At 42.8% G+C, this 24,022-nt stretch overlaps 1 protein-coding gene and 1 long non-coding RNA gene across 5 annotated transcripts in view; one reads left to right on the forward strand and one right to left on the reverse strand.

The window, feature by feature from the left end:
• LOC140399095 (uncharacterized) overlaps positions 1–18,980 on the reverse strand; it is a 117,993-nt gene extending 99,013 nt beyond the window's left edge. The window contains exons 1-2 of one of the 2 annotated variants that reach the window (XR_011937624.1): positions 18,732–18,980; positions 6,155–6,173 (exon numbers count right to left, since the gene is read on the reverse strand). This is a non-coding gene — a long non-coding RNA (uncharacterized lncRNA). The remainder of the gene's footprint in view (positions 1–6,154; positions 6,174–18,731) is intronic. The other variant, XR_011937625.1, reaches the window with a different exon arrangement.
• Positions 1–24,022, forward strand: part of LOC140399093 (astrotactin-2-like) — a 2,178,011-nt gene that overhangs the window by 601,302 nt on the left and 1,552,687 nt on the right. The gene's annotated exons all lie outside the window — the stretch shown is intronic.

Genomic DNA, 24,022 nt, shown 5'->3' on the forward strand with positions numbered 1-24,022 from the left:
TCTGTTCTCATAAGTAGTTAAGTAGTTGGAGAGATTTAAATGTATTGAATGGATTTTCCTGAATTAGAGTTTTTTTCATACAATGAAGTTTATAATGGTTATTTAGTACTTTATTTTATTCCATCTCAGCATGGCTCCTGAGGTATGTTCATGGTGCATACTTTGTGAGTTGGCATGGAGGATGTGGGTGGGCAGGTATTGGTTGGTACCACGTTGGTATAGGGGCTATGATGGACTATGGGGATGGGCTGGGGGTGGTCATGGATTGGTTTGGGTTATGTGATGTTTCAGCATATTATGCACTTGCAGTGAATACTTCAAAATTTTGAGAATACACACACCATTGACAGTCCTGAGTCTTGAGCGTGCACTTCATTAAATATGGACATTCTAAATTATCTGGGTAGTTCCCTTTTTCAGGATGGACTTCAACCAAAGAACTAAATTCTAATTGACTGGTCTTTCTATTTCACCATTAAAAAAGAAACATTGAAACTCAATGGATGTTAAATAAATATGTGTAATCAGCCATCCACCCCTTTTAGAAAAAGGAGTTCAAACTTGTACAAGTCACACGGAAGGAATCCAATATGTAGGCCATTTAAAAAATAACAGCAACAATGTTTCCTGCAGAGTTCCATAAAAAAGCTATGACGAATGTAAGAAATTGATAGATATATATATTGTATTTTATATCTGTTGCAATAAGTTTTTGTTTACTTCGTTTAAGGTATATATTTATTGCAGTAATATTGTTAAATAATTTAGGTTAAGGAATCTAGACTGTATGTGTGCTACAGCTGCAAGTAATAGGTCATTGAAGGTAAGGTAAATATTAATTTTAATGATTTATTTGTTCACAAAAAGATGCCTGATGGAATGTTCTGATTGCTGGCGATTCCCTGGGGAGTGGATCATTTATGAGGGATTGTATATAGTCGTAGCTAAACAGGTGCTGGAACATCATAATGGGATATAGATGATGTAAATAATGAGAGGAGCCAGGTCTGTCTGCAGTTTTGCAGTCTGTTATAGGTTTTAAATTGGACAGCAATTTTGCCAAATACTGCCAGGTTGAGCAGAGTCTTCTGACAAGGCAGAAGAATTATCAAGTTGTTTTTGAAAGGTTCGCTTGCCAATTGTATCTACACAAGCAAACCTGTTCTGTTAACTTTATTTATATGTGGAATTTGAACTGTATTAGGGTTTATTGGTTGGAATACATATAGTGCAGGTGTAAGGTGTAAGTTTATGCTTTTTCTTGTGTTTAAGAAATGTTTAACTGATAATTGTGAAGCAATTTTATTTGATCTTAATGTGGTTAATTCTGTGTTTAAGTTAACGTTTGTTTTAACATAAAAAATAACTGGTGGTCGGAATCATCACTCTTGGGGTGAATTATCCTTCCCTCACTGCTTTACAAATTAAAAAGAAAACCTATTTGGTGTTCTTATCTGCTATCCTAACAAATGTTGGGGTGTGGTCTGGGACCAGAATGACGCCATCAAACTAACTGTGAGTCATTTAAGCAACCATGGTAATAAACAGGAATACATTGAGAGAACGGAAATATCAACCCCCAATCCCCCCTCCGAACCTGTTACAATTTTGAGTTCACATGAGAACCAATCTCCTGGACCTTTGACTAAATGAAGCCTCTGAGAACCCTCTACTTTACAAGACCGTCACGTCAACTAAAACATCAACTCATCAACTTGCCATGCATGAGCGCAAGATAGTCATACATTGTAATTGGACTGTTTTACCTTCACCGGCATCTAATGTTTGTGTGTGTGAGTTGAATAAGAGAGACTTATGTTTTAAATCTCCGGGACAAGTGCGTGAGAATAAATAACTTTTTTCATGTAAAAAAAGGCTCACAAAAAGCAGGCTGTTGGGGTTATTAAAATTGGAACAATCACTCTGAAGGCAGAAAAGCCTTTTATGTACTAACCTATTGATCACAGGCAATAAAACCAAACACACAACCTCTACCAGTGACGGTTAACGAGGATGGGCACAGAGAATAGTTGGGAGGGTGAGTGGGTTTGAGGTGTGAGGGCTGGGGGGGGGCCTAATATTGACAAAACAGCTGGGAAAAAATCTGAGAGAATTGAGGCAGGCCTTTTAACCAGCATGCTCTGACATTTGGCAGCCACTCTGGCTACCTCCAATCTGTATCTAGCCAGCCCCACTCTATCCTGCACCTGCTACTTTCCCCTCCCCCCAAATCATCCCCCTCCCCCTCCACCCCTCCCCCTCCCCTCCCTCCCCACTCCCCCCTCCCACCTCCCTCCCCCTCCTCACCTCCCCGTCCCTTCCCCCCTCCCTTCCCTCCCTCCCCCTTCCCCCTCCCCCTTCCCCCTCCCCCTCCCTCTCCCCCTCCCCCCTCCCTCTCCCCCTCCCCCTCCCTCCTCCCCCCTCCCTGCCCCCTCCCCCTTCCCCTCCCCCTCCTCCCTTCCCCCTCCCTCCCCACCCCCTACCCACTCCATCCCCCCTCCCCCCTCCCTCCCTCCCTCCCCCTCCCTCCCTCCACCACCTACCTTCAAACTCCACCAGAATGAAGATCCTGCTGTTTCAGACACTTTTGGGCTTCCGGAAATGCAGGACAAGAAATCTCAAAGGAGTAACCCCATGTTGGCAATATTCATTCCTCGACCAGGAAGTAAAGTAGAAAATATACGGAAATTCCCATTTTAATTCATGGCTCTTTGAATCAAATTGGAATCAGTTGAATTAAATGAGTCTCATTTGGAATGTAAAGTATTTATCGATAATTTCCGGGCCCTCCCCGTGGTGTATTTTCCTGCAGTGGAAGCGGCCCGCCATGGGCTGGCAGCGGGACCCTCCAGTCCCACCAATCTGTATGGGGTTTTGGGGGCTCCCTACCCTCTGCCGCCAGGGAACACGCTGCGGGTATCACCATCAGCAGGGCCGGAAGGTCCCACCAGCGGGAATGGCCAGAAAACTTCAGCCTATGTTCTGGCATTCTTACAATGCTAAATTAACATCTCATTCTATTTTGGTTTTTAATGGGATTTGATGGGATTATTTCTTTTCACCATTTCTCACACAGGTAGTAGAGGCGGTTACAATTGTGTCTTTTAAAAAACATTTAGATAGTTACATGGGTAAGATGGGTATAGAGGGTTATGGGCCAAGTGCGGGCAATTCTATGATTCTAGATGAATAATAATGGATTATATTCTAAATCTATGACAGATGAGGAGTGACAGCCTTGATGGTCACCTTCCAAAATTAATTTCCAAATTTATAAAAGAAAATCCAAGAAATATGTGGCGGATGTGAAAATTGAGCGTCTGCCAGTTGGTCTGTCCAGTTATTTTCCCATCAGAAAAGCCTTTAAAAGCAAACTCAATCACCTGATTGGTTCTTCTGATCAGAGGGCCTTCCTCGGATGAGATTTACTGAGTAAATTGAGCCCATATGATCTGGAGTTTAGAAGCAGGGGAAGTGATCTCATTGAATTCTGAAAGAGTATTGTCAGGATAGAGTCTGAGAACTGTTTTTTGCTGGCTGGAAATCTAGAACATAAGAATAGAGTCTCAGGGTGTGGTGCCAAGTGCTCAGATTGAGCGAGAATATGTCTTCACTCAGAATGTTGTGAAGCTTTAGAATTCTCTACCTTAGATGGCTTGGATGCTTCGTCTTTGAATATATTTAAGTCTGAAATGGGCAGATTTTTGGCCTCTCAAGTTATCGAGGGGTATATGAGCAGGTGGAAAGATTAGCTATGATTATATTGCATGGTAGAACAAGCCTGAAAGTCCATGGAATCCTGTCCTATTTTTTATCTTCCTATGTTTGGACTAATTCCCAGTATAAAGCAGCTTTGCTACTGTCATGGACTCAGAAAATTGGGACTCTACCTTTTGTCCTAATTGGGATATTTAAGATGATGATGGGGAAAATTCTGGCTGAATGTTTGTTCAAATTAAGTAGGTGCAGGAGGCCCAGGGATCGTAATGTTAGGCTGCATAGAGCTAGATCGAGATTATACATCAGGAAGGAATTCTATTCCCAGGATAACCTCTGGAAAGGCTGTGGCTTCATCTGGTGAAAGCTGATTCACTGAACACTTGCAAGGGGGGGTTAGATCTGGTTCTGGTTGGGGCGGACACCACTCCTTACAAAAGGTAGGGACTAAAGGGCCAGAGTCATGTCCTGGACCAATTTATTTCTCTAGATGGGTAGAAGCGAATCTCCCAGAGTTCCACTCCCCCCCCCCCCCCCCCCCCCCCACCCACCCCCGCTACACAAATTGGCCTGGTTTTTTTTTTTGCCTCTCCCAGGAGGTAACATTGTTTTCTGTGGAATAATAATATGCAAGTTGACACAGCTGTGTGGTCAGACTGGATAGAAGGGAGGGTCTTTACCTGACTGCCATTTTTCATGTTGTATATTACACCTTGGTTAACATCCTCTGTAGCCTTTCATAAGGCCATTTCTCAAGTGCGGTGTTCTGAATTTTCCTTTTTCCTCCAGCCGAGCCTTGTGCTCAAAATAATCCGCCATTATTGGACATCAAATGTTCTAATTTGCAATGAGTTTTTCCCGCAGTCAGCAGCACATTTTGTCGTCCTTGACTTCAATGGAAAAAGGTGTTCTGAGGTATCAAGTGTATTCAAAGGTATCGGGTGCACTCAAAGGTATCAGGTGTGTTCAAAGGTATTAGTTGCGCTTGAAGATATCGAGTGTGCTTGAAGATCGAGCACGCTCAAAGGCATGAAGTACACAAAGACATCAAGGGCGCTTAAAGCTATCAAATACGCTCAACAACCTGCATTGCGTTGTACAAGGAAATGAATTACTTAAATAATAACTGTATTTATTAAGTTGTTTTCCATTTCCAGGGGCAGCACGGTAGCATTGTGGATAGCACAAATGCTTCACAGCTCCAGGGTTCCAGGTTCGATTCCGGCTTGGGTCACTGTCTGTGCGGAGTCTGCACATCCTCCCCGTGTGTGCGTGGGTTTCCTCCGGGTGCTCCGGTTTCCTCCCACAGTCCAAAGATGTGCGGGTTAGGTGGATTGGCTATGCTAAATTGCCCATAGTGGCCAAAATTGCCCTTAGTGTTGGGTGGGGTTACTGGGTTATGGGGATAGGGTGGAGGTGTGGACCTTGGGTAGGGTGCTCTTTCCAAGAGCCGGTGCAGACTCGATGGGCCCAATGGCCTCCTTCTGCACTGTAAATTCTATTTAGCCTCCCAAAAACTTTTAATTTTACATGCTTGAGTGCACCACCATATCCCCATCAGTTCTTAATAATTAATCGCTGTCCCGGGAAGAGAAAATATAGGATGTGGGACAATTGACATGGGATTTGGCATCCCTGGTGTATCCCTTCCCCTAACCCCCCATCCCTGCACCTTATTGGTGGTTTTGTTCCTAACACTGGTTAAAACTCTATGCCTCTGTTCATAAACATATGTTTATGCTTCTTTTTAAGTAACCTGTTAATTTGCTATGCACTTACAAGCATGTGTATGTGGGCGCCAATGTAAATTTACCCTTCTACATTACCCTCTCCTTTTTTAAATATTATTTAAGTTAGCTGTAACTGTGCAGATGGAAGAATAAGTTATTTTCATGTCATTCGTGAGTAGGTTTAGTATCAGAATAATTAGCTGGTCTGATTTACTTTATGAATTGCTATTTTGCATTGAAGCAGCTGCAGATTGGCACAGCTGGAGTTTGGAACAGCTGTATACTGCCTGTGCAGTGAATTATCATGTGATAAGTGTCCTTGTTCTCTCGTGGATTTGTCTGCCCTTTGAGTAAATTAAGATTGTGGCTACAACATTCTGCAATAACACTTGGGTAAGCAGAAGAGTTACAAAGGGTCATCTTTCAATGGGACAGGGGAATTTTGATTAGAAATGTTTCTGTCTTGGGGAATAGATCATATTTACTTGGTCAGCACTGAGCTTGAACAAAAGTAATAGATTTCAGTTACATGCCAAGTGTTAGGGCTGTTGTCTGGCTGCTAGGTAATGATAATAGGATCAACATAGAATTGGCCCAGACATAGACTGCTCGGCACATAACTGTTTAATCATTGATCATTATTAAATGCTATTAGATAATTCTGTCAGCTACCACAAAATCCTTTGCGCCATGATATTGCTACTTACTGTGTCTTCACGTTCTGACCTACAGTGGAGGTAAACAGGAGAATTTGCAGATTAATGGCCTGTTTATTCACAAACATATTCCCAGGAGCTGCAGAGGCATTTCTGACCATGATAATTGTACGGGAGTGTCAAGGAAAAGCTGCAGGTCACCTTGTTTTGTTTTGCAAAAAGAGCTGCAAATCGCTATTTTCAAGGACCAATTCAGGCTCATCCATGACTTTCCCTATCCCTGTACGTATGGTTGGATCGCCTGCCTATATTTGGTGGCAAGCGTCGGCTGTGAATGGTCGGCGCTCAAGATCAGCTGATGACTGATGCGAGACATCCCAACAAGGAATCAACCCCTACAAAAGGAAGTAGGACACATTGCTGAGTGGTAGGAAAGGGAATCACAGATTTGTTTCTGTAGTGAGCGGCAAAGATAGATGACGCGGTCTCTGGAGTTCTCATTAAAATAGGACCACCAAGTCAAAGGTGTGCTTGTTTGCAAAGCGTACTGTGACTTTGTTTTTCTCTTGCACTCATTATGGACGAGAGAGAGGGAGTTACACTTGCATCATTGAAGGAATTTCATGGGGTCGCTATCCTGCTTTATTGAATTGATGATTGGTGCACAAAGTTACAATCATGACGGACACAAGATCATTCTCCTGGATCTCCTGAACCAGTCATCAATTCAATAAAGCAGGTTAGCGACCCCATGTAATTCCTTCAATGATGCAAGTGTAACTCTCTCTCTCGTCCACAATGAGTGCGAGAGAAAAACAAAGTCACAGTACGCTTTGCAAACAAGCACACCTTTGACTTGGTGGTCCTATTTTAATGAGAACTCCAGAGACCGCATCATCTATCTTTGCCGCTGCCTTATTTCCAGCATTAGTAATCACAACATCTCCTGAAGTACAGCCCTATGAAATATTCACCAGAGGCTGAAGGATGCATAGCTGAAATAAATTACTCAGTTCTCAGGAGTACCTATTGACAACTGTGCAAGAGCAAAATAAACATACGTTGCGGGTGAAGTCCTGAAAACTGATCATTACACCATGGATTTTAATTGGGTAGTGCAAGGTGTTATCATTGGGTTTTCAATGAAGTCGAATGTAAGGCTTTAAAATTTGTACGCCCTTGAACAATATAGATTGTGACACAAATATGGTTTGGTACCTTCAGAATTTCTGAGTGAATACCAGGGTGAAATGCTGAATGGTTATAGGACTGTCGCTGGCAATGGAAACAGTTTAATGTGATGAATATAGAATGTCATACAATGGCATTATCATGGCAAAGCATTCCAGGGTTTTGTCTTTTTGTGCACTATTCCCCCTGGTGTACTGATAGTAGCACACTAAATCAGTCTGATGGCAACACTGTACAAAATTTAACTTTAGTTCAACTGAAGATATTTGCAAGTGGCTTTATAAAATGCGTTGTTAATGTTTAATCCGTCTGAAGTAAGAAGTAAATGTTCCATGATTTTTAAAATGCAGCTAGAATGGGTATGAAAATCCAAAATAATACAATGTAGATTTCCCCAAGGTATCAAGGATGAGAAACAACAGTAACAAGAGGCTTGAGGTGAATGGAACCATTTCCTCTGAACCAGAGATGGGTAAAAGGAGGTTTCGTAGAGGTTTTTAAGAGGTGAAAAAAGGGGGAAACGTTTTTCAGCTCAGCAGACTGTGTGAAAGGGCTGTCAATTTAAATTGTCACGAAGAGTGAAGAGAGCGTTCAGAAGAAATGAGAAACTGTTAGAGAATGGGATGTTTTACCAGAGGGCACAACTGAAGCAGACAACATTGTACCTTGAAAGAGAGGAGTCAATAAATATTTCAAGCAGCAGATGGTGCAGAGACTTGGGGAAAGAGAGAGAGAGAAAGAGAGTAGAATTTGATTCGGATTGCGCGGACAAAAATCTAGTAAAGACACATAATCACAGAATTGTTACAGTGCAGAAGGAGACCATTCGGCCCATCATATCTGCACCAACTCTCCTAATGAGGGACTCACCCAGAGCCATTCCTCTGCCTTCGCCACGTAACCCTGCTGATATTTTCTTTTCAAATTATCAGCTACTTCAACATTGAATACGTTAATTGAACTTGCCTTCATCACACTCTCAGACAGTGCATTTCAGATCCTAACCATTCGCTGTGTGGAAAAGATTTTTCTCACATCGCTTTTGCTTTATTTGTTCTTTTGCCACTTACTTTAAATCTACGCCGTCTCGTTTCCGATCGCTTCTTGAGTGGGAATAGTTTCCCCCGGTCTACTCTGTCCAAGCCCCTCGTGATTTTGAATACTTCTATCAAATCGTCTATTATGGGTTCCAGACAAGAACACCAATCTTTTGTTCGGATCCCAGACTAGCACTCAATTATTATGGGGTCCGAGCCAGAACCACAGGGTGGGATTCTCTGATCCTGGGGCTAAGTATTGGCGCCGTCGTAAACGCCTGAGTGTTTCACGACGGCGTCATCTGGCCCCTAGGAGCAGCGGTCCTGCACCGCACAGGGGGCCAGCATGGCACTGGAGCGCTTCACGCAGCTCTAGCTGCCGATACTGGCGGCAGAACGGCCGGCGCAGGTCCGCGCATGGGCACCATGGCCGCCACAAGTTCGTGCATGCACGTGGGTTGCCTTCTCCGCGCCGAACCCCGGGCAATATGGCGGTGATCTACAGGGGCCCAGCACGGAGGAACATTCTACATGTCACGAAGAGCATTGGTGCTAAGTGTGGCACATTATGTTCAAAGGAACCCAACTGGTGAAAGCAAAGCAGGGATAAGCCCCCCCTGCCAATTGGTAGGCCCCGATCGCAGGCCTAGCCAACGTGGAGGCGCCCCCCCCACGGAGTCGGATCCCCCCCCTCCCCCACATCAGGACGGCCCCCGCAGCATGAACGGCGAGATTCCGCCGGGTAGGACCACATGCGAACGACACATGCGGGATCGGCATCGTGTGAATCGCGCCTCCCCCAGGCAATTCTCCGACCCGGCACGGGGTGGAAGAATCCTGCCCCCAGTCTTTTGTTGAGATCCCGGGTCCCAATTTGTTGTGGGATTCCAAATGAGTACTTGGCTTTTTACTTCAGAAAACTGTGAGGAAATGTTCCTGCACCACAGGAGTGATAACACTGACCAACAGACAGCTTTTATGGGAAAACAAACTTTAATTTAAACAGAGATAAATACAATAGCAACAAAGGAATAGCTTACATTTAACAGTGACAACCTTTTACTTGTTTTCTAACACTGCCTCTATATATAAATATGTACATATATTTTTCTACATATTTATATATATATTCCAATGAAGCAAACCCACATATATTTAAAATACCACCAGTGAATAATATTAACAATCAAGTTTTACTTGCTTATCTTGAGACAGCCTTTGGGAGAGAGATATTTTGTTCAAACCAAACTAAACCCTGTCTGTCCAGCTTGGCGTCCCAGAAGCACCGCCCGGACCGGGACCCTCCCATTGACTATATTACCCGAAATTCAAAAGCCAACGGCATTCCTGCGCCTAATTACAAAAGGATATTTTGCCCTGCAAAAAAAATTAATAATTCTCTCCTTTTTTCAATCACAGCAGAAATACTAAATACAAACTTTAAAATATGAACATTTCTAATATTCATCACACTACTCTCAGCCAAGGAAAATAGTCTCAACTTCTCCAAAACAAGGGCGGCACAATGGCGCAGTGGGAAGCACAGCCCTCTCACGGCGCCGAGGACCCGGGTTCGATCCCGGCACCGGGTCACTGTCCGTATGGAGTTTGCATATTCTCCCCGTATCTGCGTGGGTCTCACCCCCACAACCCAAAGATGTACAGGGTAGGTGAATTGACTGCACTAAATTGCCCATTAATTAGAAAAAAAAACTTCTCCAAAGGATTGATGTCCCCTTGCTGTGCTGTGACCTCTATAGTTTAATACAACCTGTCTATTTACTGTTTGTAATTTTGTGTATCCATTCTGTTGGGAACAGACCATTTTAGTAAATAGAGAGCAAAAAAAAAAATTGCTGGCAATAAGTGTTTACTCGTGACTTCCTGTAAATGTCTTTTAATTTTCTGTTCAGGTTAAACTTAAAACAAAAGCTATGTGAACAGGTACACTGACATTCTGTCTGACATCATTGCAACCAGATTTCGTCTGGCCAAACAGGCAGCTGACATGGATTGGAATATGGTGCATTGTTCTTGCATGATTGTGGTAGCATGGCCCTTGTAAGGGGTGTAACCTCACAGTCCATGTGATTTGCCTGGAGCCTATTGTGCGGGAACGCGTGAAAACCGACCAATGATAGATCAGCATGGGTCCCGGGGAGCAGGGTTCTTATCAGAGTGAACCCAGGAGCCAAATTGTGAACACCTACATTAGAGAATCTGTGCCTGTATGTATGTTACCCTTGTTAGTTGCCAATAAATACTTTGTTCCTTAATACTTCCATCTACCTGGTCTTGTCTCAAACCATCACAATGATGAATTCGCAAGGCACCTAATGTTTTGATGGATAATTTGGAGGGCAATAATGAGACCATACCACTGCATGCACTGCTTCTTTTCAATGTTTAAAATCAAATAGGAAGTGTTCCACACAAGATTTTGCATGTTTTTTATTTGGTAAAGCATGAGCTTTGCTCATTAAGCTGGATGCTCTGAGACTTCCTTTTTGAAACAAGTGTTATGACCCCAGTTGATGTTATAACTAGACGGGAAGAAAGGAAGATTCACGAAAGGAACTCTGGCACAACTTTTACTTTTTTTAATTAAGCAAGGAGGAAAAGAGTCACAGGACCACTAATAAATTTTAACAAGAACAAAAGCACTTATTAAACATGAAAAAATGAATTATGATACAATACTCAATTTTCCCCTCTTTAACTTAACAATTACACACAGAATTAACATGGATTACAAAGTACATCTTAAATTACAATTGTCTCATTAACACAAAAAGTCCCTTTTTTTTAAATAAATTTAGAGTACCCAATTATTATTTTTTTCCAATTAAGGGGCAATTTAGCATGGCCAATCCACCTAACCTGCACATCTTTTGGGTTGTGGGGATAAAACCCATGCAGACACAGGTCAAATGTGCAAACTCCACATGGACAGTGACCCAGGGCCAGGATTCAAACCCGGGTCCTCAATGCTGCAGTCACAGGGCTAACCACTGCGCCACCGTGCTGCCCTATAAAGTCCCTTTTAAGCACACAAGACGACTGTGGTAAGCCACACTCCTCTCTGAACCTAAGTCAATTTCTGTGGATTTCTCCTCAAAGTTTTCACAGATGATTCTTATACCATAAGCCACCTTGTCTCACTGAATTCCGCTTTCAAGAGTCACTCTTTCAAATCTTCTTTTGAATCATGTTTTCCCTCCAGTGCTTCCATTAAGGTTTCACTTTCAGGTTTCATGCCTCTCCCTTCAGGTTTCCTTTGTCTTAATAGCTTTTACACAAACTCTGAGATCAAGCCACTGACTTCCATAATTATTTCAAATAATGGCTCCAAAACTGCAGTAATTTCCCTCAAATCTTAGCACACCTGCAGATATCTTTCTGGTCTGTCATGATCCAATGCCTTTTCAACTCCCTGTCACTTTACTGAACAGTAATCTGTCCTGGTTCCCATTTTCCTCTGTTCTGTTAACATCATACTTCTTGGAAACTTCTCTTCCTTTCTCTAGTTTCCTTAAGTAGCGGGACTTCAGATTTCTGGCATCTGCTCTCTTCACCATGACTCCATAATATGCCTTTTCTTCCAGCAATGAAGAGTGATGTTCCCTCTTCAGCCTTCTAAAACCAAATGCATCTATCAGAGCTATGAGAACTTCCTTCTCTCTCACCACCTATCTCCAACTGCAATCAAATTAGCTAAACTAAAACTTAAAAGCTTCTCTACATTACATGGTCCCAGTTGCAAAGCAGCCAGTGTCGGTTTATTTATTCTTCATGCCATAACCCTCTTTAAGCACAATTAAAATCACAGTTGGAAATTCTACCAACCCCCACTCATATAAACACCTTTGTCCAGCATAAATCTAACTGTAAGTTTTGTCCTTCAAGACACAGAAACAGCTAATTAAACATACTTAAAACTGTACCATATTGCTAATGTTTACCAATACAAACATAAATACTTAGAACTACTTTTGTTTTCTAACACAAGCCTCTTAAGCAGAGACAATTGATAGAGGGACTTAGGATCTCCCTCAGTGGCATGTTTTGCAGTGGTGGATGTGCCCGCCATTGGTCAATGGCAGAATCATCTGGATCTGCCACTGTCAACAGTGTTTCCTATTGTTCACACTCCCCACTACAGGTTGGGCTGCTGTGAGACCAGGAAAACCTGCTGGCGGGAACAGTCGGAAAATCCCACCCATATTCTTGATAAAATGTTTTTTTGTTTTACTTTATGCACCTGTTGTTGCATATTGCCCCATTAGTTAGTTTGATTTTTGTTGATGTTGGCTTTGACACCTCAATACAATGAGAAGGAAGGATGGATATTCCTTTGACTGATATAACAGAGGGATTTGGGAGAGGCCAGAAAATTTAGATGCAGTGACGTCTAATGTATTGTGACCATGCCTGATACTACTCCTGGATCTGTATCACAAGAGTTCTCGATAGGCACCAAGGTGAAACAGAGAACACAGATCTTTGCCATCTATGCGTCTTGAATTTGGCTGTACAGTGTTGTACTTTCTGCCAAATGATGCCATGTATATGATATCTGGATCAGAGACAATTCTTCCCAGTTGAATGCCCACTATTTAATGTTTTTATGCTGTCCCATCTTTTCAAACTACTGGTACATCGGTGCACACATATGCCAAGCACCAATAAAGCAGTAATAATATAATTGTCTTTGTGGAAAGTGTTCATCAGATGTAAAAAACATGCTTTGCTTTCACCAGTTGGGTTCCTTTGAACATAATGTGCCACACTTAGCACCAATGCTCTTCATGACATGTAGAATGGTGAATAATTACTCACTGAACTTCAATGTCGATGAATGTGAGCTGGTAAATTTTGGTAGGAAGAATAAGGAGACCACTAACGCCTTGGAAAATAGATTTTGCCATCTCAACACTGGGTAGCAACCAAATATAGAGACGGGTGGAACTTAAATTTGCCACTCAATTCATGCTGGCCACCAATTTGACCAGCACAGGAATTGAACGTGTGTGCTGACCTGACACTCACACAAGGCAATGCTTGGTTCAGCAGTTTAAATGTCTGCATCAATTTGGAATTTCATAGAAATTGTTATCTTCGAGAGGCGGATAAGTTTGTGAAGCCTGATTGAAATTATCTTTCAGGTTTCAACCTAGGGAAAAGCCTACCGTGGAGTTGTGAATTATTTAACAGGTAACTTTAAAAGATCTTGCCAACTTCAAATGCTCTAATTTAAGTATGTTCTTAATGCAGTGATTGATCATAGAGTTTTGTCCTTAATTAACCAGCATTGTGTATGCTTTCACATGCATTAGAGTATCTTATCCAGTGGATAAAGGGCTCTTCACTTTTCAATAATATTCAAAATCTGATTTTAATCAGTCTTCGGGACATTGCCTTAATTTCAAATTCTGTTGAAAAAGATTGAACAAATTCCAGGCTTCTTTGATTGAAGCTCCATCTGTTGAACAGATTGCTGGCCATCTTCTTTGCAGCTTTCAACACGTCATCGATGAAGATGAACATCTTGCCAAGGTCATCCCCATACCCCCACTACTTGCCTTCAAACAACCCCGCAACCTCAAACAAACCATTGTTTGCAGCAAACTACCCAGCCTTCAGAACAGCGACCACGACACCACACAACCCTGCCATGGCAATCTCTGCAAGACATACCAGATCATCGACATGAGTACCACCATTACACATGAGAACACCACCCACCAGGTTTGTGGTACATACTCGTGTGACTCGGCCAATGTTGTCTACCTCATACGCTGCAGGAAAGGATGTCCCGAAGCGTGGTACATTGGCGAGACCATGCAAACGCTGCGACAATGGATGAACGGACATCGTGCGACAATCGCCAGGTGGGAATGTTCCTTTCCAGTCGCTAACTCTTCAGCAGTCAAGGGCATTCAGCCTCTGATCTTCGGGTAAGCGTTCTCCAAGGCGGCCTTCAGGGCATGTGATAACGCAGAATTGCTGAGCAGAAACCTATAGCCAAGTTCCGCACACAAGAGTACGGGCTCAACCAGGACCTCAGATTCATGTCGCATTACATTCACCCCCCCACCATCTGGCCTGGGTTTGCGAAATCCTACCATTTGTCCTGGCTTGAGGTGGTGTTCTCACGTGTAATGGTGGTACCCATGTCAATGATCTTTGACTTTGTCTATATATATGTTTCTAGTTTTAGCCAGCACCACTAATTTTAATTCACTTGCCCATTCAATTAGTTCGGCTTTTCAAAGCCCTTGTAACTAAACCAGGTCCTCCACATGAAGAAAAGCCTGAGCAGCCTCCAGAGCCAACCTGTTATACTATTACAAACCTGTGGTATCTCTTTTTAATAAATACCATACCCCAAGTCGTCGCTACCTACCATACCAAAGATCCCGCATGAGACCCCAAGCTATGTTGCAACACCACGCATCAGTGCACGGTCAATTCCAGCCCCACGTGATCTGGGGTTGCAACACAATTGATATTAGCTTTTATTTTAAAATACACAATGTCTTTGCCTTCCTAATAACTACAGTTACTAGTTTTGTAAATTTAAACACAATTAACTACTTATTACTAACATTAACTATAATTAAATATGCAATAGGCACAACTGGTTAACTACTATCTAATTTTTAAACCCCTCCCTCTTTTGACCCACCCCACCCTCTATAAACACACACACACAAACAAACACAGAGGGGAAAGAGAGGTGTAAAATAAAAGGAGAGTCTTTGTTTCAGATGGACGCCTGACAGTTAGTTTCTTCTTCTGTCTAGGCTTTCAGGTGGATGCTATCTTTTCTTTCACCTTGTAATGGTTTTCACTGGAGACTCACAGAAATAGCAGGCACCTAACATTCGAAAGACAGAGAGAGAGAGTCAGCTTCTTCTTCCAGGTCTAGAAGCTTCTTCCTACAGACAGTAGGCAGCAGAGAGAGAGAATTGCTTCCAGTGGCTTCTCCTGGGTCCTGTCTGAAAAGCCCCACCTGACAGGAACCAATCTCTGTTGGTTGCTGGGCAGAATTCTCTCCCTGGCCAATCCATTGCCCACCAGCCAACCAATCAAAACAAACCTCTCCAATCACTTGGGTGCCGTAAATTCTGGGTTCCTCTGCTCACAATTCAAAACTTTCTAACGCAGTGTATTATCTTGACACTTTGAATTCCTTACTTCCTTCTGCTCAACTTAAAGTTATGGCTCCATTAACGATCCATGAACCAAAATCGACAAAACAAAAGAAATAGGAACTAAGGGAATCAACAGGAAGGGCCCTTCCATTGTCCTCTTCCTTGCCAAGTGTTCTGCCAACTAAAAGGCTTTGTAGGCAAACCTTTCTGGAATGAGTGCCTCATTCAAATAAGGTGTAAGGAATCCCACCACAAATTTGATGCAGCTCATCAAATGACCAAGGCCTTCCTCAAATGATGAGTGACATTCAAGCTGGACTGCAGCCTCAGCACTGCCTCATTTTTGCCTGACTTGTGACATTGGCATATACTAAAAGTAAGTTCCTTTGCTAGGCAAGTTGCAAATAAAATACTGCACAGAAATGATCAGCCAGAAACAGCACATGAGCAACATTTGTTGTGGACCCAAAACCTGCAGAGTTCATGAAACATTATTGTTGTTTCCTCTTCGCATCAGTCTGGAACAATGGGTTATGTATTGTTATCAGGGGCATTTAAGACTACCACATGAATATAGAAAGACGCAGAATGATGCGTGTGTCCTGCCACAACTTCTTGCCACCTGAGTGGGTTGCTACTCTTGCAGGTCATAATTAAGGATTATTTCTATTTTAAACATTCTCCGCAGTCCTTGCTCTCTGCTACTTGTCCCCTCACATGCACTCGCTCCATCTGAGAGGATGGCTAATTGAATACATTTTGCCATGACTTTGCTGCATGTGCATTTTTTCCAGCAAGTGATATGCTTATTATTTGTTATCACATGTTCTTGCTGACTTCTGACAATGCTGAGAGCATGCAGAAAGAATAATACCGAGGGATTTGGATCGAAAAATATGACCCTTTTTATGAACATAAAAATTAACATGGATTCCACAAACTTGCCCTTTGGCTATCCATCAGCGATTTCAGCAGAATCCGTTGCTCTTTCCATTAGTGCATTTGACTGTCTTATGAACCTGAACAATCTGCTTCAGCCCTCGCCCCTGCTGTCTTATGTCACTGCTCTGTTATTCTTGGTTCATTCAGACTTCATCATTTTTAACTTCTGTCCCTTGTGTTCATTCCATTCTGACCTCTGAAAATCTGCCCTTGAAAGGTACCTTGATAATTGATTTTTGCGACTCGCTGAATGTAACTAAAGGTGGAAGCTGGGAGTAAATTGCACATGCAGTGGCACGGATTTATATTGGAAATGAAAGCACCCAGTCACCAAATTGTCTGGATCCATTTTGTCGATACAGCCTAGATTCTTGGAACTGCGCCTGGCTAGTCTCAAAACTCTCTTCTCTATGCTGGGGAGCAGTAGGTGGGGAGATTTGGTACATTTTTATCTCATGAGATTCAATATTTGTTTTTGTTAAGGCCCTGTAGAATGTCTGTTTTGTGGCTGCTTCACAATGCCTTCTATGAATCACATTTTGGGAGAGAATATCGGAGAGGGAATCCACATTGCCGGCTGGTATATAGATTGTCACTTCAAAGAAAGCCTTTTGCATTTTGTATTGATGGATTCCCAATGATCTCTTCCGGTTACCTGAACAGAATTTACCCTCTTCAATATTTGTTTTTGTATCTTTTATTCCTTTTAAAGAGTTATGAAGCCAATGCGTAGGGTGGGCAGGGCAAGCTCTTCATCCATCTTATTGATTGCTCCAAAAACCATTTCAGATTCAAATTGAATCCAACTCGTGGTCCCAACAGGAGAGATATACTAAATCCAAACTTTTAAGCACATTAAGCATTTAAAATCAAAATTTACTCAGCAATTAAAAATTCTTAATTGAGACACCGGGCAAAATTTTCCCACAATTTGTCAGTGTCAGGTTCGGACTGAAAACCGATGGGTGTCGCTCCAGATGTGCAGCTGAGTTCTCAGACAAGATTTTCTGCCACTCTGACAAAAAAAAAATCCGTGGGCATGGTTTACACCATCAGACTGATGGGGTGAGGCCTGTTAGCGCCAGCATGGCCGGCTCCACAGAGATCGGGGAGCCATCTTTAAAGGGCACGCTGATCAGCAGAGAGTCGAAACATCCCCAACAACATCCCCCACCCCACCATGAAGGTATTGGGATTCTCCCTGTCACCCTCCCAAGGACAATCATCGGGGGCTCGCATAACCAACCCCCCCCCCCCCCCCGACCCTCCCACCCCACACACAGTCATCGGGGGCTCTCCCCTGAAGCAAAAAAACTCACCACTATTCTTAGAATTCCCCCTACACCAAAAAAGGGTCAAGATATTCTAAATGGTGACAGGGATTCTCACTCTCTGACTCCTATGCAGACTTAGATGGGTGCTATTCGGGTCAAACTAAGGCATAACCCATATCTTCATAGAAGAATTTTATCTACTTACACTTAGTAGCATCAATCCTGGGTCCCGCGTTGCTTAGTAGGTAAAGTAGACTTTGTAATAACCACTGTTTCAGATTAAAACTTTAAGTTATTTTATTATTATCTTTTCTTTTAAAAGATGATGGGCGGGATTCTGCAGAAATCGGCGGGGCAGGCAACTCTGGCGCAAAGGAGTGGCGTGAACCACTCCAGCGTCAGGCTGCCCCGAATGTGCGGAATCCTCCGCTCCTTCAAGGGCTAAGCCGGCGCCGTAGTGGTTTGAGCCGCGCCGGCCGGCGGGGTAGGGGCTTGGCGCATCTGCTGGCCGGTGCGAGTTGGCGCATGTGCAGGAGCACCAGCATGTGCTGGTGCCATCCCAGCACACGTGTAAGGGGGTTTATCTCCCCGTCGGCCATCGCGGAGGACCACAGCGGCCGACATGGAAGAATAGAGTGCCCCGAGCGCCGCCCGCGGATCGGTGGGCTCTGATCGCGGGCCAGGCCACCGTGGGGGCACCTCCCAGGGCCAGATCCACCCGCGCCCCCCGAGGACCCCGGAGGCTGCCCGCGCAGCCAGGCTGAAAACGGGCGGCCACTCGGCCCATCGCGGGCCGGAGAATCGCCGGGGGGGGGCCGCTGCCAGCGGCCGCCGACCGGCGCTGCGCAATTCCCGGCCCCGCCAAACCCCGGCCGGAAAATTCGGCAGCCGGCGGGGGCAGGATTCACGCCACCCCCCGGCAATTCTCCAACCCGGCGGGGGGTCGGAGAATCCCGCCCAAAATCACTGTCTTTATAGAAAAGTAAAAAGATCTTGCTTCTGAATTCTCTTGGTTGGCTGATCATACCTTCCTGGGCCTCCTTAACAATCTCTCTTTATCTGTTGGTTTTCTCCCAGTTGTTTTGCGGTTCTGCTCGGTTTTCGTGTTCAGTCCTTCCCATGACCGAGATTTTCATTTCATTTCATCACTCTACTAGCTGAGAGTAAAAGACTGCCTGGCTGAGAGCGATTCAGGATATATATCACCCTTCTAACAGCCTTGCTGATTACATGACATTATTTTAAAGTATTGTCTCCTGCTCCTTACCGCAATACTTTTTTTGTCCATTTGATTCCACATCTAGTTTCCGTAATGTCTAACATGAGAATGCTTTCATGTTAAGCTTGACCTTAGTTTATCAGATCACTGGCAGGGAGGGTTCCTGTTAATTATTCTGTGGCATTCCAGCCTTCCAATCCCTTATCATTTTAAGTATTGTATTTTCTTGTATTCCTAAATGTTTCAAGTTATATTCTTCCCTTTTTACAATTTTACAAAAAGGTTTTGACTGCTTTTTGAAAAGAAGCAGTTAGCTGCGGTAAATTATCCTGTATTAAAATCAACTGTTCTCTCCAGGTTTCCACTTTTAACTGGTGTCATTAAGTTTCTATCATTCACAAATACATTTTATTTCAAGTAATTCAAACTTAAGATTCTGGCAATTCCAATCAATTGCTTGCTAAACTAATTAACTTCTATTAAAGGGTAGAAAACTCATTCCCTTTATGTAACTTAAAACTTAACTTTTATAAAAATTTCTCCGACTTGAACGAAAGGTATCAGATTACAGCATGAGCTGCTTCGTTATCTCAAGGCCTGTGTGATAATGGCTGTCTGCATTCGAAAGAACTTTTGTCTGCAGTTAACCCTTCGAGGACCTTCTGCTATATCATTTTTTAGCATTTCATTACATTTATGTTCATAGGATCTTTTCTGTTACTTTGCTTTTTCTCATGTTCCTTGGGTTTTATCATCAGACCTTCATGTTTCAAATGACATCTTTCGCATTTTTTTTTACACCCCCCTCCCAACTCCTCCTCGGCACAATCATCAGGGGCTCTTTCCCACCCACGCCCACAGCACAATCACTGGGGGCACTCCTCCTGTGCTGGGGACAGTGTCATCTTGCACCAGGAGACGCTGCCAGGGCATTGCCCAGGCATGCCCCCCCCCCACCCTCTCCCCCCACACTATGTGCGCTATATTTACCTTTGCACCTCGGGGACCTTCGAGACTGATTCACGCCTTCATGTACCTGTTGTTATCCACGTTGGCACATCAATATTAATGATGTGGAGATGCCGGCGTTGGACTGGGGTGAGCACAGTAAGAAGTCTTACAACACCAGGTTAAAGTCCAACAGGTTTGTTTCGATGTCACTAGCTTTCGGAGAGCTGCTCCTTCCTCAGGTGAATGAAGAGGTATGTTCCAGAAACATATATATAGAAAGATTCAAAGATGCCAGACAATGCTTGGAATGCGAGCATTAGCAGGTGATTAAATCTTCACAGATCCAGAGATGGGGTAACCTCAGGGTAAAGAGGTGTGAATTGTATCAAGCCAGGACAGTTGGTAGGATTTCGCAGGCCAGATGGTGGGGCATGAATGTAGTACGACATGATTCCCAGGTCCCGGTTGAGGCCGCACTCATGTGTGCGGAACTTGACTATAAGCTTCTGCTCGGCGATTCTGCGTTGTCGCGCATATTAAGTAAGGGGGATTCATGTGGTAGGGTGGTTCGTTAATAATATTAAAATTTATGTACGCGTTTTACATTAAGATTCTCGCCCTTTGTGGGGAGTAATCTTGTTACATCATTGGCGAGGGCTGTGGAAAATTGGGAAACACGATCTAACTGGGGAGAATTGAGTTTGTTAATGCTTGCGGGATTTTGCGCTCGGTCCGTGGAGAATGAATGTTGCTAGCCATTCATTATGCTTATGTTTGCCCACACCATTTCTATGGGGTCTTGAACTGGAACTTGCAGTAATTGGAATGCTATTTTGCCATAGCAACCTCGAGGGCAACTGGGACCTGTGATACCAGGCCAGACAAATGTGTATCTCCTTCACCAATCTCATGGAAGAATCCTTAGTAAATGCACATTTTCTAATTCATGAAATCAGACTATCAACTCAATACCAAGTCTTAAAGTCATATACAGAAAACAAAAGAAGTATGGTGTTCGGAGAAAATGAAAGACCAAAAGAAACATTTTTTAAAAATTACATATTTTAAAATCTCCAGCAATAATTAATATCTGAAGAACTAAAGCAGCATTTTGTGTAGATGTGTCCAAATTCTCTCTCAGAATTTAATATTTTTAATACCTAAATAAGCTCCTATTTACTCTTCGGTGGGATAAGCCTCAGTTCTTTGATTCTATCCTGATAATAAAGACACTGGCTGTAACTTGCGGTCAGTGATGAATTAATTTTGCCAGCCATTCATGATTCTGATTGCCACACACTTTCTCAGAGGTTTTGCAATGGAATTTTCAGGAATTAGAAAGCTTATCATTCAAACGCCGTCTCTTTCAGTGTGATACCGGTTATGGCACAGGTTCTAGATGAGCAAGGCAACTCAGACCTCCGACAGTCGGCTCCTGAATTCCGCACTTTACAGCACATGTGGTTGACTCAACTTGCAATTCCATTTATGTTCAGTAATGGCTACCACTGCGTTTGTCACTGTTATTTTGACATCAACATCTGTACCTATCTATAATTCTGATGACCCTTACTCCATGACTTTGTTATGCCCAGGAAGTAAGGAACCATGATTGGGCTCCATCGTCTTGATGCATGGCAGTGTATAAGAAAATGAAAGATTTCTACTTAGAGCCCCTCAAAAGTACCAATATTTGTTTTCTCTCTGGGCTGTGACATCGACTACAACCCTCTTTCTCATTCCTTTTTTGTCAATTCTAATGATGTTGTTGCATTCAGCTTGTACGTGTACATGCTCTTGAGCATTATTTTGTTTGTATCTAATAAAATCTGCCTTCAGATCCATTTGCTTATGAAGATCAGCATGTCTTGTTCATTTTACTGTGTACCATTTTTCTTTTAATATGTGTGGCAGATCTGGTTTCCACATCCAACAATTATTCCTTTAAATGCCCCCTCTTTTTCACCTGAATTATTATTGTTTCTGCCTCGTGACTTCGCTGAAGCAGAGCAGAATTTTACTACTGGTCTCCCAGTGTCTGATCTGAATTTGAGGGGGAATATTTCAGGACAAATAGCTTGACAACAGCCATAAATGTTATGCTACCCAACCTCCAGTAGAAGGCCCAATCGGATTTGGCAACAATTTTCCTAAGGCTAAACTCCCACCCCTTGACAAAGGTAAAAAATATGGTTTACGAAATTCACTAAAATGTGTCACATCTGATCTGACGCAAAAACACATGACTTCAGCAAGCTTTATAAAGATAGAATGAGTGTGGAATATGCCCAAATTGTGCAATCTGTTATGTTACTCAGGCTCTCACCAACAGCGTTGTGTCTGCTGATCATGTTCTATTTTATTCTGTTCAGTTTAAATGATGTACAAACCTGGAGAGTGAGCAGCATTCAGATTAACTCTCAGGGACTGCAAAATCTGAGATACAAAAATTGCTATACCACTTCAACTAATTTCCTCAGAATGCTTCAATAAATCAGAGAAGAAATGTCATGAGTTGCAGAACACTCCAAAATTTTAATTGTATTATCTTTTAGCTGAAGGAAGACCTCATGCTTCTGTGCTAATGTTTTTTGGGCAGTTGATGGCTGTCAGCAGGATTTTTTTAAAAAGTTCTAAATTAGGACTGAGCAATGATTTAGAAGCAGCTTTAGCAGATGTGGTGAAGTAAAATATAATGTGGTTCTGGGAACAGCGATGCGCATTCCGGAAAACACACTCTTTTGAAATATCCTCCACCCTTCCTTCCTATATGCCCTCCATGTTTTCACATCATCTTGGACTGGCAGGAATTATTACCATTTTCAGAGCACCTCCAATGGAAGATGTATTTGGGTCTTCCTTCTGAAACCATTGAAGTGCTAGAGATGATCATGTTAAATGGGAAACTTGCCTCTAACTGGTAGTTGCACCTTTGGACAGCTCCTAAGTGTGATGACCTCCATGTCAGAGACTGCAGTCCTTTTTCACCAAATTTGTAGTTGTGTTTTCACTTTATTTTTGGTCAACCCACTGTGTCAAACAAGGAGATTGGAGGACTGATTTAAGCTAAATGTTTAGTCGGCTGTAACAGATGTCAGTGTCCTTTTGAAGGCCAGCTGCCCAAAGAGCTGCTCATATATTCCCAATGAGGCTTCAGCAATGATCTTTACAAGGTTAGAGTAATTTGTTTTGGCTGAAAGTCAAATACCCTTGAGATGTATTCTAATATTTGATTGGCCTTGTTGATGACAGCTTCATACATTGACTCTGGATTCAGGCTGCATTTACACTTCAAAATCAATGTCAATGTGAAGAAAAAATACTTGTCACTGATGCTACATTTCTAGTGTGGATACATCTTAGCCTGTTTTCTGTATGTAGGATGGGGTGGAGGGTACATTGAGTTTGCTTGAATGAGAGAAACAGGGATGATGTAGGTGAACAGGAAATGGACAAGATATTGATGTAGTAAAACACCAGGTGCTTCAGCGTTCTGTTTTATTCAACAATCTGTTATCAGAACAGAAGTGACAGGCAGCATTATCTAGTTGCAAAGCCAGATTGGCATTAAAGTAATGCTTCAGTCACTATCATCTTGGTATTTGAATTGACATTTACAAACCGAGACAGTAAGGGCATAACTAAACCTGAAGAATAAAATACAGGGGTCCGTGTGTTGATCATTCAAAATGCGAAAAGTGGCTGTTTTCAAACTCTCGGGAGAGTACATGAGGAAATGATTGGTTTTCCAGCAGAAAAAAAGTGAAGGTATACTTTCAACTTGTCATGTGAGAGTACATTTAAGAAATGGGTAATGATGGCGCTGGCTAAGCATTTAAAGGTGCCTGAGATACAGTCTGACTCAATAGAAATGGCAACGGTCCAGTTGCAGATTAAGCAACTTGAACATGAAAAAGAATTAAAGCAGCTTGAATATGCAATGAGAGAAAAATAAAGAGAAAGGGAGATACAGATCAGGGAAAAAGAAAAGGAGAGAGAAGAAAGAAACAAAGAAAGAGATAGAGAGGGAAAGGACATAGATAGAGAGGAAAGGGAAAAAGAGAGAGTTTGAACTTCAGAAAACAGGAAAATGAAACATAACAGTCAGTTAAAATTGGCAGTTGTAAAGGGAAACGTACAGTTGGAGG

Source organism: Scyliorhinus torazame, chromosome 22 (genome assembly GCF_047496885.1).
Source record: "Scyliorhinus torazame isolate Kashiwa2021f chromosome 22, sScyTor2.1, whole genome shotgun sequence".
In the NCBI taxonomy this organism is placed as follows: Eukaryota; Metazoa; Chordata; class Chondrichthyes; order Carcharhiniformes; family Scyliorhinidae; genus Scyliorhinus; species Scyliorhinus torazame.